General features: G+C 42.5%; 1 long non-coding RNA gene across 1 annotated transcript in view; it reads left to right on the top strand.

Moving 5' to 3' along the window:
- The first annotated feature begins 3,758 nt into the window (after positions 1-3,758).
- The window catches only part of LOC125962122 (uncharacterized), a 172,950-nt gene continuing 160,353 nt past the window's right edge, over positions 3,759-16,355 (top strand). Inside the window, exon 1 of the long non-coding RNA XR_007473563.1 lies at positions 3,759-3,820. This is a non-coding gene — a long non-coding RNA (uncharacterized LOC125962122). The remainder of the gene's footprint in view (positions 3,821-16,355) is intronic.

Genomic DNA, 16,355 nt, shown 5'->3' with positions numbered 1-16,355 from the left:
TCCTGACTCCTTCCTCCTACCCCTTGTACTATTACTGTCATTATTTCAATTATACATAAGCATAGATCTATAGATACAGATATATAGGTAATCAATAAATTGTTGTTATTACTTTAAACTGTTATCTGTTACATCAGTTAAGAATAAGAAAATCAAATATTTTATTTTACCTCCACTCATTCACTCTCTGATCCTCTTCTCTTCTTTATGTAGACCCACGTTTCTGACCTGTATCATTTTCCTTCTCTCTGAAGAACTTCTTTTAACATTTCTTCCAAGGCTACTGGCAACAGATTTTCTCAATATTTATTTGTCTGAGAAAGTCTTTATTTCTCCTTCATTTTTGAAGGATAAATTCAGAGTATAGAATTCTAGGTTGGTGGGTTTCTTTCTATCAAAGCTAAATATTTTACACCACTCTCTTCTTGTTTAAATGCTTTACGAGGAGCTGTCAGATATAGTTCTTGTCTTTCCTGCTCTGTTGGTAAGGCATTATTTCCTATTGCTTCTTTCAGGAGTTTGTTTGTTTAACCTTTGATTTTCTATAGTTTGAAAATGATATGCCTGGGTGTAGTTTTCTTGTTTGTGTTTTTGTTTGTTAGCATTTACCTGCTTGGTGTTCTCTGAGATTCCTGGATCAGGAAGGAGTCTGACATTAATTTGGGGACATTCTCAGTCATTATTGCTTCCAGTATTGCTCTGTTCCTTTCTTTCTTCTCCTCCTGTTATTCCCATTATGCTTACGTTACACCTTTTGAAGTTGTCCCACATTTCTTGGATATTCTGTTCTGTTTTTATTTTTTATTCAGTCTGTTCAGTTTTGGAAGTTTCCACTGTCATATCCTCAAGCTAAGAGAGTCTTTCCTCAGCAGTGTCCAGTCTGATAATGAGCCCATCAAAAGCATTCTTTATTTTGGTTACGTTGTTTTTGATCTCTAGCATTTGTTTTCAATTCCTTCTTAGAATTTTCATCTTTTTGTTTATGTATCCACTTGTCTACTTTTTCCATTAAAGTTCTTAACATATTAATCATAGTGTTTTTAAATTCCTGGTCCAACATTCCTGCCATATCTGACTCTGGTTCTGGTGCTTGTTTAGCCTCTTCAAACTATATTTTGCCTTTTAGTGTGTCTTGTAATTTTCTCCTGAAAGGCAGACATGATATACTGGGTAAAAGGAACTGTGGTGAATAGTTCTTTAGTAATATATTGCTAAGGTGTGTGAGAAGGGGATGCATTAGCTGTCAGTGTTTTGGTGAACGAGTGCCCCTGAACTGTGAACTTCACTCGTGCCCCCTTTAGGTGGGAAAGAATGGCTGGAGGGGCTGCAGTTGTGTGCTTCTCTTCCCCTAAGTCAGTTAGGCTCTAATAAACCCTAGCAGGTTAGGCTCTGGTAAAATAGTTTCTCCTGAGGTCAGGCCTTGTTAAAAAGAACAAAATGCTCTGGCATATTTCAAAAGGATTCCTTTTATCTTCCCTCTGCAGGAAGCAGTTATTCCCCACATATAAAATAACTTCTTTAGGGATTAACTCATTTTCCTCTGATGTTTGTAGTCAAGGTGCATGGTTGAGAACAGTTTTAATATTCATTTTAACCATTATTTATCTGCATAAAATTGTTAGGTGTTTGATATCTTCACTGGGAGAGGCTGGGGAGGACTGCATTCTAATTCCATTCAAGACTCAGCCTTTTGAGGAATAACCCTTGTTTTTTGTTGTTTTTTTAAATGTTTGTTTGTTTGTTTTTGTTTTTTTGGCTGTGCTGCACAGCTGGCAGTATCTTAAGTTCCCTGACCAGGGATTTCACCTGCAGTGAAAATGCCGAGTCCTAACTACTGGACCACCAGGGGAATTCCCACCCTTGTTCTAATTGTACCTATGCTTTCCTTCTCTGTTTTCCAATATCACTTTTTCAGGTACCAGTGCATTCATCCCCTTCCTTATTTTACAGACAGGAAAATAAAGGCCAAAGGTGTATTGGGTTCTCACAGAAAATTATTCACAAAGACAGCTTCTGTCTCATTATATAATCATATTAACTGGAGAGGAGAAGGGGCGGATGCTGAAAATGTTGGTAGGCATGCAGTATGAGAAAAAATTAACTGAAGACGGGACCTCCAGACACGGGAATGGTTATTGTGCAGAGCTGAAGATGTAGGGATCACTTCCTCTTGAGATATATCGAAAGAAGTTTCTAGACACTTCTGTGTCTTCGTTGTTGTTTGTCCCTCAATCGTGCCTGCCCTTCTTACTCTGCTGAAATCCTTCTGGTCAGGGCCACCCGTGATCTGTTCTGACCACATCCCACAGACATTTCCTAGTTTTTATCTTAACTGACCTCTTTTTGGTATTTAACACTATTCTATTGTTCACTTCTTGAAAATTCTCTCTTCCCTGGATTTTTGAGATAGTACAGAATCTTGGATTTATTTATACTTTTTGGCGATTCCTTTTCAGTGTTTCCATAACCCTCTTCCTCCAATAAACCCTTCAGTATTGGTGTTCCCCATCAGCCAGGTTCTCTTCCAGTTTCTTTCATGCCTTTGGTGTGTGGACTTGTGAAAAACCTCATTCACCCTGACATCATTGAATATCACCATTATCCTGGTGACATCCAAATCTCTGTCTCCATCTCAGTCTTTTAATCGACCTCCCCACTTGGATATTTTCTAGGCTTCTCAGGTATAATACCTTTAAAACAATTTTTACCAGGTACTTCCCTCCCCATGCCGTGTTTCCCTGCAGTATTACCTGTTTCAGCAACTAGTACGGCCACCTACCCAATTACCTAAGTGGAAAAGGTGGGAGTTTTTCTCTGCAGGATTGAAATCACCTCCTAATCTATATACCTGCCTCTTGTCTCAGACTCCTTCAGTCTTTTTACATAAAACTTCCAGAGGAAGAAGACATGCAAATCTGAGGCAAAATTGTTCAGTGTCTCCTTATTTCCACCAAGATATAATCTCAAGTTCATTCTGACCTTGCAGATTGAAAGTGGGGATGGGTAGGATAGGAGGTGGTGAAGTGGGTATCATACCTGGCAAAGACTGGTGCAGAACAGACTCAATGAACCCGAGAGCCAAGGATTTCCATCCAAGAGAGATTTAATTTAATGAAAAGCCAAGTCAAAATAGATAATGAAGCAAAAATCTAATCTAGCTATTTCTGGCATTGCCTCTGGTTTATATTCAGTCCATATGGTTTTGTGTGTAGATGTCTGTATGTGTGTGTGAGTGTATCGTAGACCCTTAAAATTAGGTGCAAACAAGGCTAGTCAAAGAAGGCTCCATCTCCATCACTCAGTTTTCCTTTTTGATGTTCTCTGCTCCGTCTCCTCAACCAATACATTCTGTACTCCAGCTAATCCACACTAGTTGAATTTCCCCAGGTGGGCTGTGCTTTCCAGTTCTTTGCACATGCTGCTGGCTCTGAGAGAATGAATGTTCCCCCGCTCCTCCTTTACTTGGCTAACTGTCAACATTGCCCAATTCTTCGCTCCTTTCGTACCCTCTGGAAATCATTCCCTGACACCTTTACACTTGTCTTCATGAGACCGTCTCCATGCACTCAGAGCATACTTCTCTCTTCACTTGGAATTGTATCAATTGGAATTGCAATTTTTAGGAACTTAATGTGACTCCATTTAGACCTGAAACTATGTAACAAGCTTTCAGTCTCTTTCATTACCTTTATTATCTTTACCATTATCATTTCTGTACAGAGAGACATACCATACATGCTTTTGGTGCTCTGGATGGAAGAGAAACAACCAAAAGAAGCCATCAGAGGGGTGATTACCAAGAAGAATCAGAATCTCTTATGTGAGTCTCTTAATACAAGTTTATGAATCTTTCCCTCTTACAGTTACTGCATTCAATCCTGACAACAGCCTCTGAGGAGGGCATGATTATCACTATTTTACAGATGATGAAATGAGGAGTCCCTCAGGATAAATGCCTGATAGAGTTTCCTGTCTAGCCTTAGACCGTGACCTGACAGCTGTGGCTCTTGATGTTTCTGAGGTGTCAAAGGGACAGGACACAGTCATGGGAGAGAGAACCTCCCCACGCTGTGCTGAACCATCTAACCCTCTCTGGCACTGCAGCCCCATTAGCACTCTTGATACAGTCTATCTGCTTCTGTCTTCTTTTTTTTTTTTTTTTGGCGGTACGTGGGCCTCTCACTGCTGTGGCCTCTCCCGTTGCGGAGCACAGGCTCCGGGCGCGCAGGCTCAGCGGCCATGGCTCACGGGCCCAGCCGCTCCACGGCATGTGGGATCTTCCTGGACCAGGGCACGAACCCGTGTCCCTTGCATCGGCAGGCGGACTCTCAACCACTGCGCCACCAGGGAAGCTCCAGCTTCTGTCTTATTGTTTCCTTCAGATCCTTCTGGAATCTCCTTTCTAGGATGGAAGTGGGATTCAAGGGAAATCACCTGGAAGGAGTTAATTGCCTTTGCTTCTAATTACCTTCTTTTTCAAGGGCAGTGGGTTAATTATCGAGACACTAACCTCATGTTAGATTCCCTGGGTAAAGACACTTTCCCTTTAACACAGTCACACTGTGTTAATGATACTCATCACTCCCACAACAGTGCTAAAATAACTGTCTCTGAGCAGGCTGCTCTACAGATATATTCATGGAGCACAGAGCATTAAAATCCCCCAATTGCATAGTAAGGAACTTTTTTTTTCCAAACCGTAAAATTACTTAGCAAGAAAAAAAAATACACTAATTAAAACTATTCTTAGCCAGCCCAGAACTACACTTGAAATGCTCCACAAGTGGCAACTCAAAGAGTCTGAAACTACCACACTTCTCTAGGTGCCTCTCGTACCAAATAAAACTTTATATTTACTCTTCAGGGTGGACCAGCGCTTTTTAAAGTTTGGTTTCTTCACAGTAGCAAAGGGAATCCTCATGAACCCCAAATTGGCTTCAGGTCAACACATATAGGATTTGGTTTGCCAGAAGTGCAGCTCAGTGACTCAAGACCCTGAACACATGAGGATCTGTGACCGCCCCCTGCCCCACGTACATGTAGATTCTGAGCTAAAGATGGCCGGTTCCACGCTCCACTTCAGCTCAGTTGCTAATCATGGATTCTGAGAAGTGCTCCAGCAAATTCACCTTGAGGTATTGAATACATGTAGGGATGTGGTTCTCACACTTGAGCATCAGAAGCCCCTGGAGGGCTTATTAAAACACACACGGCTGGGCTGCTGTCCCCAGAGTTTCTGATTCGCTAGGGCTGGGGTGAGGCCCAGGAATTTGCATTTCTAATAAGTTCCCAGGTGGTGCCGACGCTGCTGGTCCCAGAACAACAGCTCCAGGGCCACTGATTGAGGTTAATGAACACAGGTGGTGCTGAAGGTCTGCTGATTGTTTTGTGCCCCAGGGAGATTCCATCCTTCATCTGGAGGTCCTCCTGTCCCCCCCCTCCCCGCAGCTGGACTCCCAGCTTTATTTCTTGCCCAACTTGTGCTTCCTTTTCCCACCGTGGACCTACCATATTGGCTCTCTTATTGTCAGTATCCAATTAGGGTGTTTGGGGCTGTAAACAACAGAAAAGCAAACTTGGATTGACTAAAGAAGTTCTTCAACAGATTTGTATTTAATAAACACAATTTCCTAGCCCACAAAGGTGAGGTTCAGGTGTTGGGTGGCCTTCAGTTTTGCTTGACCAGTGGCCTGGTGATGTTTTCAAGGACTCACGTGCTGCTTCACTTCTGTGACTCTGCTGTGCCAGCCACAGTTGGGGCTTCATCCTATGACTGGCTCCCTTTGTGGCTTTAGGATGGCTGCCAGTAGCAATCAGGCTTACAAGTTGCTTGCTCACATCCTTTGGGAGAGAAAGTGACTTCCTGGGGTTCTCTTCAGAACAAAAAGAAGTTTTCCAAAAGTCTCTGGCAGGAGTCTCCTTGTCCAGAATTGGGTCACATGCTCATTCCTGAACCTGTCCCTGGGAAGGAGGATGGCGCCAGTCAAGTCAGACCACCTGGAGCTGAAGGTGGCACCAGATTCTCTGGAGCCCCGTGGTATGCGTCATATCGACCTAAATGGAAGTGACATTTTCTTGAGAAGAAAGAAAAGAGAATGGGTGCTAGGTGGCAACCAGCGGTATCCACTACACTTTCCAAGCTGTTCTGAGAGTAGATGGTTCAGAAAACTGTTACAGAACGTCATTGGGAAAAGAATCGTATTTTTCTGAGACATGAGGCTTTTCCAGCGTAAGATTTAGCAGAGCTCATAGGACAAGGGGAACAAGGAGGCAGTGTGGTGTGCCTGGATTTGAAACCCAAATCTGCCATTTACTGAATGTGAGCCCTTCATCATTCACCTTCTGGAACTTCAGTTGTCTGATCTTCCAAATGAAGATAATATGTAGTATTCACTGTTGTCAGGACTGGAAAAAGTGGGGGCAGAGGAGCTGGCATAAAGCAGGGGTTGATCCATCATAACTGTCACCATTTGTTGACTGAATCAATTGAACTATGATCTGATCTTTGTTGGTGATTCTTTTTCTCCAGTCCCTTTCTCTTTACTTTGCCTCCCTCTTCTTTAATGTTTTGAAGTCCCATCTTGGGATTAATTCCTTCTTGTGTATTTCTTTCTCGTGTGTGTGTGTGTGTGTGTGTGTGTGTGTGTGTGTGTGTGTGTGTGTGTGTGTGTGTGTGTGTGTGTGTGTGTGTGTGTGTGTGTGTGTGTGTGTGTGTTGAGAACTAGAACAGCAATCAGTAAAGCTCAGATGATCTCAATTTAAGGGAACAGAAAAGACACATGGTGTCTTTAAATGTTAATCTTGGTATAGATCCTTAGCAAAGTTCTGTATCTGACTGTGAAACACATTTGCTCTTCTGTGGTCCTTCTGATACCACCGGGGCTCCTGTGTAGCCTCTCTTCCATCTGTCAGCTCATCTCTGCCCTTTGCCTTCCTACTCTTAACTTTCCAAGTACCCCCTCCTGAGCCTTTTCCCTGCCATGTCCTTCCCTTCAGCCCCATCTCTCTTAAATGACCGCCCCTCACGACCTCAGCTCCTACATCAGTTTCTCCTTTAGTCCCTCCAATTGCTCAACAACCCTCCAACCCGCAGGCTTCATCCTTCTCTTGGGCCCTACTGCTTCATCCTCAAAGTAGCTTCTCTGATCTGCATAATATTCTCATATTTCTTGTCCCAAGATCAGTATTTTCCTCCTTTCTTTCCAGGCTGGTTGTCCTTCAGGACACCCCACTCCTCCCTTAACTGATCTTCTAAAACCCTTAAGATGATGAACATCACACCACCTCTCTCCCCATATCCTTGCCATTGTAGGCTTCATCCTCTAACTCAGAGTGAATGTATTCTCTCTGGGGTCATAACCCTTCCTGCTTTTCGCACTTTTTCCTTGCCTTATCCATTAGTTTCCTTTTGAAAACATCTTTACGTACGTAAAAAGAAAATAGGCGATTTAAAGAAAACTATTAAATACCTAGTAGTACAGGTGGTATGTGTCTTGGCATCAATTGTGAAGGGAATGAAGCTGAGCAAACTTGGGAACAGAGCCATAATATAAATAAGTATTCAGAGAAGTCATTTTGGAAGGACGGTAGAATACTAGCTGGATGACAAAGCGGTGAGGTAGAGTCTCAGTCTGTTAGAGGCTCTGGGTCACCCTCAAAGGAGGCACTTAATTCTGTGTCTGAAAGACTAGTTTTTAATACTATTCTCAGTGGTATAAAAAGTTCAACAGCTGGCTCTCAAAAACACCAAACCAGAACAAACACACACATGCCCTAGTTTGTAACACTGGCTAATTTCCATAGTGTAAATATTCTCACGAAGGCTGATTCTGAGCCAGTAACTGGACATCACTAAATGTGGATTTGGGGAGAAATGTGCACACTCAACTCTCACCAGCTGGTGCAAGCCAGTTATAACTCCCCACTGCCATCCTAGTCACTGTTTAATTTCAGGGATCCTCTGTTTCTTTCTTCCTCCTTCCCTCCCTCCCCACCCCTTCCTTCTTTTATTCTTTCTTTTTAAAATAGACTTTAGTTTTTAGAGAAGTTTTAGGTTCACAGCAAAATTGAGCAGGAAGCATGGAGATTTCCCACGTACACCCTGTGCCCACACGTGCACAGCCTTCCCCCTTTATCAGGATCCGACACCAGATGGTCCATTTGTTACAGCTGATGACCTACACTGACACATCATTATCACCTAGAGTTCATCATTTGCATTATGGTTCACTCTTGGTGCCGTACATTCTGGGGTTTGGATGAATGTATATGATATGTATCCACCTTTATGAGTAATTTCACGGCCCTAAAAATCCTCTGTGCTCCATCTATCCATCCCTCCCTCCCCCACCAACCCCTGGCAACCATTGATCTTTTTATTTTCTCTATAATTTTGCCTTTTCAAGAATGTCATATAGTTGGAATTATACAGTATGTAATCTGTTCAGATTGGCTACTTTCACTTAGTGATATGCATTTAAGATTCCCCCGTGTCTTTTCATGGGTTGATAGCTCATTTCTTTTCAGTGCTGAATAATATTCCATTGTCTGGATAGACCACAGCTTATCCTTTCATCTGCTGAAGGATATCTTGGTTGCTTTCAAGTTCTGGTAATTATAAATAGAGCTGCCATAAATATCTGTGTTCACGTTTTTATGTGGACATAAGTTTTCAACTCCTTTGGGTAAATACCAAGGCACACAGTTGCTGGATCATATGGTAAGAGTATTTTTAGTTTTGTAAGAAACCACCAAACTGTCTTCCAAAGTGATTGTACCATTTTGCACTTCCACCAGCAACGTGTGAGAGTTCCTGTTGCTCCGCATCCTCACCAGCATTTGATGTCATCAGAGTTTTAGCCATTCTAATAGGTGTGTAGTGGTGTCTCATTGTTGTTTTAATATTTGCATTTCCCTAATTACATATGATGTTGAGCATCTTTTAAAATGTTTATTTGCCATCTGTATATCTTTTTTGATGAGGTTAAAGTCTTTGGCCCATTTTTTGATTGGGGTTTTTTTTTATCATTGAGTTTTAAGAATTCTTTGTTTATTTTGGTGAACAATCCTGTATCAGATATGTCCTTTGCTATTTTTTTCTCCCAGACTATGGCTTGTCTTTTCATTCTCCTGACAGTTTCTTTCTCTAGGAAAGACAATAATCATATCTGCTTCATAAAATTGTTAGATGGATTAAAAAACAAAGCAGGAACACAGTGCCTTGTACTTAATGGTCTCCTCTATCTCATTAAAGAAATTCATTGGGAACTAATTTGGGACATCAGCAGGCTGTGGAGACATTTTGTATGACCTGGCAAACATCAGTCAGACTGTGCTTATCACTGAAAAGAGACCAAACAAAATAGCTTCTTCTAAAGTTTGATGCATTCAGTGTTGAGAGGGAGAAGTACAGAGAACCCACCCTAAAACCTAAGCTTGCTTTCTTCGTAGGATTCAAAAGCCAGAGCCTTGCAATCTTGAGATTAACTATGGAACTTTTTCTCAGTATTCTATTTTCTCTAGGGTCATGTGGATCAAAGCACCTGTTATACAGGGTATTGTAAAGATCACATAAGATAATAGATGTCAAGGTCCTGAATGGTTCCCCACATTAAGAGTAGAATTTACTTTCCATAAATTCCAGTTAGCACTAATGCAGTAAAATAAAGGCAAGTAATTTGCATGATCTGGGAACAGTGCGGGAGGAGAGACAAGACTAAGAAGGTAGAACTAAGATGTGCAGGACTTTGAAGGCCAGGTTAAAGATTGGGTTTTATTCCCATTTCAGTCATTTGGGTAACCACTTCATAATTTTTCTGCAATGTCTGCAGATTCCCTGTAATATAGTCTACTCAGTATTTTTCTTTAAGTAGATCTACTTTTTTAATTACAGAAACTTTAATAGCTTTGTTAAGATATAATTCATATACCATATAATTCACCCATTCAAAGCACACTATTCAGTGGTTTTTAGTGTATTCGGAGTTGTGCAGCTGTCATCACAGCTAACTTTTGAACATGTCCATCACTCTGTACCCATTAGCAGTGACTACCCACTGTCCACCAACCCCCCTGGCCCTAGGCAACCACTAATCTATTTTCTGTCCTTATAGATTTTCCTGTTCTGGGTATTTCATGTAAGTAAAATCAAATAATGTGAAATCTTTGGTGACTGGCTTCTTTCACTTAGCATGCTTTAAGCTTCCTCCTTGTTTTGCTGAGTATTGGTACTTTATTCCTTTTTATTGACAAATAAAAATATTCCATTGTCCAGATACACCACATTTGTTAGGGGACGGACATTTGGATTGTTCCTACTTATTGGCTATGATGAATAATGTTGCTATAGATATTTGTTTACAAGTTTTTGTGTGGGTATGTTTTCGTTTCTCTTGGGGGGAGTGGAGTTGCTGGGACATATAATAATTCTATATTTAACTTTTTGAGGAGCTGCCGAATTATTTTCCAAAGCACCGACACCAACTTTACCAGTGTATGAGGGTTCCAATATACCTATATCCTCATTAACACTTGTTATTCTCTGTCTTTTATTTTATCCATCCTGGTGGGTGTGAAGGGGTATCTCATTGTGGCTTTGATTTGCATTTCCCTAGTGACCAAAGATTTTGAGCATCTTTTCACGTGCTTATTGGTCATCTGAATATTTGAATATCATTGAGAAATGTCTATTCAAATTCTTTGCCCATTTTTAACTGGGTTGTCTTCTCATAGTTGAGTTGTAAGCATTCTTTATATATTCTGGGTACAAGTCCCTTATCAGATGTATGATTTGCAAATGTTAGCAAATATTTCCTATTCTGTGGGCTGTCTTCTTCTTTTCTTAAAATGGTATCCTTTGCAGCACAAAAGTTTCTAATTTTGATGTAGTCCAATTTATATATTTTTTCTTTTGCTGTTTGTATTTTTTTGGTTAAATCTAAGAGCAAAGAAATTCAGTTACAAAGAAAACTTTGGGGGAAAAATCACCACTGGAATCAAAGTAAACTTTTAAAAATGATAATGATAACTAAAACACATTTGTGAAAACGTGTAGCTAGTTACTACTGTCAGAGTTCTATTGTTGCAGGTATAACTGTCTTCCTCACAGAAGCAGGAGGGTGAGTTGCCTGGAGCAGTCTGGAGTAGCGAGTCCCCAGGCAACATGTAAAGCAGTTCTAGCCTCTGGACACCCTGAGTCACAGGTGGGAGCTGGACCAGCCCAACTGTGCAGAGAGAGTGTTGCCCCTGAAACACTTCCCTCCCCACAAATGCTCAGCCCATCATCAAGAGCCCTGGTCGCTAGCTGCTTATCATTCATTTCCTAAGAGAGGGCCCTGTGATGTCATGGGGTTTCTAAACCAGCCACTTTTTAGCAATTAAAGCATCTTGCTCTCCAGTAGCCCTCCGGTACCTCTCCTGTCTCCCCACCTTTGACAACAGCATCACATTTGGGCCCATATTTCTCAAGAACTAAAGCACATGACAAAGGTATATTTAGTATCTAACATCATCTCCCCACAAGATTGAAAACATGTGTCTTCGATTCTTTTTGTTCCCCTGAAATACCAAAATTGTTCGACAGTGTCCTGAATTGGGTTCGAAGTTCTGTGGCAGCTCAGAGAAAGGGGGATAATACTGGATTGTCTTCTTATTTCCCGACAAGAGGTGATTTAGAGGTTTACGTACAGAGACAAGCACGAGTCTGAAATTATACCAGGAGTGACTACAGTGCAGGGTCTTGAATGGGAGGTTCTCCTCCAGGGTCCTGCTCTCCTGCTGCTCTGCCCCGTTTTAGTTAAAGGTGACTCCATCCTCCCAGTCACTCAGGTGAAAATCTTGGAGTTATCCTTGACTCCTTGTCTCCCTCGCGTCCCATGTCCAGTGCATTAGGGAACCCTGCTGGGTTTCTCTTCCTCATCACCTCGCCCCGACTGCTAACGCCTAGCTGACGTCATCTCTCACCCGGATCTCGGCAGCTGGCCTTCGGGCTTCTTTTTACCTCCGTAGGAGCAGCCGCGGGGCCTTTACCATGTAAGTCAGAACATTTCTCCTCTGCCCCAAACTCTCCAACAGCTTCCCATCTCAGAGTAAAATCAGATTACATAATAGAGGTAACACCTCCACCCCCAGCCCGGGGCCTGCTCTGCGGAATCTTATCGACACCACACCTCTTCCTCTCGCTGGCTCTGCTCCATCCACTCTGGCCCCCTTGCTAGTTTCTGAACAGTTCAGAAGTGCTCCCACCTTGGGACCTTTGCCTTTGCTGTTCTCTCTGCCCGAAATATTCTTCCTTCTATTTATCACTTCCGTCTGGTCAACTGTCACCTTAAATCAGAGAGGCCATCCCTGACCACCCATGTAAAAAATAGCTCCCCCTTCCCCCCCAGACTCCCATATCCTATGCTGCTTTATTTTTCTCCGTGTCACTTATTGCCACAAGGTATATGCTTATTTACTTATTGCCTGTCTTCTCCCACTAAAATATAAACTCCACCAGGGCAAGAATGTTTTTTGCCGCATCTCTAGGGCTTAGAGCGTGAGCTGGCATACAGTAGGTGCTCAATATTTGTTGAATGAATGAATAATTACAGTGTTGGGAATGAGCACAATGTCTCTGCAGCTCAACTACCTTGGCTTGAACTGCAGTGTAGCATTATTAGTGGTGCACTTTGGTATGTTACTTCGCTATTTTGTGTCTTAATAGCCCCCTCTGTAAAATCGGGTCCGCAACTGTGCCTACATTACATGATGGTTGTGGGTTTTATTTTTAGTTTTTATTTTTGTAATTGAAGTATAGTTGATTTACAAAGTTGTGTTAGTTTCAGGTGTACAGCAAAGTGATTCAGTTATGTATATACACATATAAATGAATATATATATATATATATATTCTTCTTCAGATTCTTTTCCCATATAGGTTATTACAACATATTGAGTATAGTTCACAGTGCTATACAGTAGGACCTTGTTGGTTATCTATTTTACATATAGTAGTGTGAATCTGTTAATCCCAAACTTCTAATTTATCCTACTCCCCCCACCCCTTCCCCTTTGGTAACCGTAAGTTTGTCTTCTGGTCTATTTCTGTTTTGTATATAAGTTTGTTTGTATCTTTTTTTTTTTTTAGATTCCACATATAAGTGAGTTTTAAAAGAAGTGATACAGGCAAAGTGTTTAGAACAGTGATCAGTGGAGAGCACATGCTCTATAAGTAAATATTAGTGGTTGACGTTATTGAGTAATAATACTGTATATAATCACATACCAGTCACCTGGTGAAGCAGCAGTAGAAATGTAGACACAGGTAAATGAAGCAGTCATTCAAGAATCAAACAGTGAGTGAATGGGAGCAGGGGAGAAGGTCCTGGACTTAAAACCAGCTCATGTGGTCTCAGCGCACTAAGAAGGGGGCTGCCTCTGGGGCTTGTGCTGATGGCATTATTGCAAGAGGTCAAGGTTCACATGGGGCTGGAAACTGAAGAATTTCATTTAACATTTCCTAAAGTCTCTTCCGTGGAACACTAGTCCAATAACACGCTCCAAGGAAAACATGGTCAAGTTTGGGGAACACTAAGGACTGTATCTCTCCTTAGAGATTGTCAGTGCGTGTTCCTGTATTAGAGGTTCTGTGAGATCCTCCCATGAAGAGTCCTGTTTTACTGTCTCACACATTCTCCTCAAAACCTGTTTAACTGTAGAGCTGGTTGTGTACATTACGTCTGTTGACACTCTGTAGGACAGAGGTTCTGAGGAACATATTTGGAAAATATGTCTGAGCCAGGCATTGGCTGCGGGTGGGGTTGGTCAGATCAGTGGGCGCTGACGCCCAGAGGATGGAAAGTCCCACACGGTTGGGGCAGCCAGTTGGAAGCCAACCCACCGGCGGGGGCCGGGGGGATGTTCAGTCCTGAATGTCTAGGACATCCTGGTGATGAGTAGGTGGATGCCCAGGCAGGCAGCAGCACACAGCAGACAGCATCAAGGGGTGACAGGAGGGAGCCCGTGAGTTTCCAAACACCCTGCAGAGCTCAGCACCTGGGAAGTGTGGCAGGAGGCCATATGCCGAGGTTCAAAGATGGAGTGAGAGTCCCACAGGTTAGCTGGTAAGAGGACCTCGACTTTAGGCTTGGGGTTCAGGGATGGAACCATGAAAGCAAGCCATATGTTCATCTCTGGGGGCCTGGAATACTCTTCCGGAATTCAGAAAGGCAAAATCGACCAAACCAGGTTGTAAGAAGTGCAGTAGAAGGCGCCAGCAGTATGGTGTCAAGGAGCAAAACGACTGTCTAGCTCTGCTGTGCAGGGAAGAAGACCCAGCGCGACTCCTTAAGTCCTTTATGACTTAGAGTTCATGGTCACAGAACCTGAGCTGAGCCTATAGGTGAGAGCAAAGGGGCCATGGCTGTGAGAAAAAGAGGTGCAGGGGCCAGGAACCAAGGCAGACAGTACAGAATGGAAAGCTCACCCATCCGTCAGACAGATGGAAAAGCAGGAGGCTAACCCTCCTCAGGTACTCCTCCTCGTTACGTCCCAGGCTTCTGACCCCAGCCGAGTGCTGTCTGCGCTACACAGATTGCATCTCGAAGTTGGCTGGCATCCCAGGATGCACTTTGCAGCCCCGGGGTTGGACTTGCAGACTCTGACACCCAGGAGGGGTAATCATCCTCCTCTTTGGGTTGTTCTGCACCATTTCCTAGGGACAGACTCCCCTCCCAGAGCAGTTGAGGTACCCCGGCAGCCTAAGAATGCAGCTATCTAGACTTGGTTGGTGTCCAAGTTAAGTTTTTAAGTAAGAGAGATTGCCATAAAATTACCCTGAATGAATGTCAGTAGTCTGAAACCAGAGAAAGTTACTCTGCTTGATAAAGTTTTGGGGAAGGTGTTTGCCAAACTCTAGGCATATTTACAGTTTTGTCTTCTCAATCCATGGTTAGGTCTGTTAAGCCAAACAATTTCCCCCGGTCCCTGCTGGGGCTGGATAAAGCTGTCTCATACCCTTGGGCTTCAAAGATGGCCAGCTAAGTGAGGGGACAGCTGCTTTAAAAAAATCTGTGTTCAATACACTTAACATAAATCTAGGACACACAGCAGAATGCAACTAAAATAAGGGAGACGCCAGCAAACCGGGAACATAGAAAGGAAAGAGCGATTCTGATCAGAATGATAACCAGGGAAGTGTTCATGGACGACTTGACATTTGAGCTAGGCCTCGACAGGGAAAGAAAGGAAGAGTGTGTTGTGATTAGCTTGCTGACCTACAGAGGGTTTCACACTGGGGAACACATAATGGGAGAATCGCAGAGAGTTTGAAAAGGGAGTTTCTTGCTTTCAGCTCTAATATTTGAGATACTGAGAAATGGATTGGTAGTTTGTCTCTCCTCCTGACCCCAGCCCACCATGTTCTCTTTAGGAAAGAAAATGAGAAAGTAGTTCTCTCATTTTTTTCTTAGTTTTGAGCTTCCTTGGCCAAGGGCAGTAACAGGTATTTTCTTTTGTTTTTGTTTGTAATGTTGGGGAAGAGCTGTAAAGCCCTAGTGTCAGCTCTAAGGAGACTTTGTTTACAAATGCTGATGGTGACTGACATAATTAAGCCTGATGGGAGAGGAGAGGTTAGAGCTGGTGCAGTTGAAGAGGAAGAGTTATCTAGCCTGGAAAAGATGATGGCGGAGCCGTGCCTACAGCAGGAACTGGGATCCACTCGGATTCAACAACCCGGAGATAGCAAGACCTCACGTGAAGATGGTTTGGTGGTACGATGGATACTTGGGTGAAGGTAAAAGTCAGGGATGCTGGCTAGGAGACACAAAAACCACAGATGGTGAAGGAACATCAACCCTCAGGGGTATCAGATACCAGAATACTCTAGAGACCGGACTCCTGCCGCATTTTTACAGACCCAGGTAAGTCCTGTGGAAGAGAGGAGAAAGCCTCAATTATTACTGACGTTGAACTCCAAGTTGACTTTGGTGTGTCAGGGCTATAAGCCAGATTTTAATATGATTTATGAAAATTAAGAAATAACTACCTTTTTTCACTTTAAGTATTGTGGGAAAATTCAAGGCTATCATATTTCAGAATCTGCAATGGTGCATTAGAATCCCATAATCTAATTCCCAAGCTGTTCTGCTGAAAGCACCTTCAGATTTTACATCCATCTTGTAGTCATTAAGAGCTGTGTGTTTTGAATCAGGATGACCTAGTTTGAATAATGACTGTACTTCTTCCAAGGTATATAAACAAAAGTTGCTCAGTATTTTTGAGTTTCAGGTGCCTCCTCTGGAAATGGAGATACCTGCCTCCTTAGGGTTATATCATGGGGTTAATTGGATAATACATTTCTATAAACCACTTAACTC

Source organism: Orcinus orca, chromosome 19, assembly GCF_937001465.1.
Source record: "Orcinus orca chromosome 19, mOrcOrc1.1, whole genome shotgun sequence".
NCBI classification, from domain to species: domain Eukaryota; kingdom Metazoa; phylum Chordata; class Mammalia; order Artiodactyla; family Delphinidae; genus Orcinus; species Orcinus orca.
Note: the sequence above shows the minus strand (reverse complement) of the source record. Positions and strands in the feature narration are given on the sequence as shown.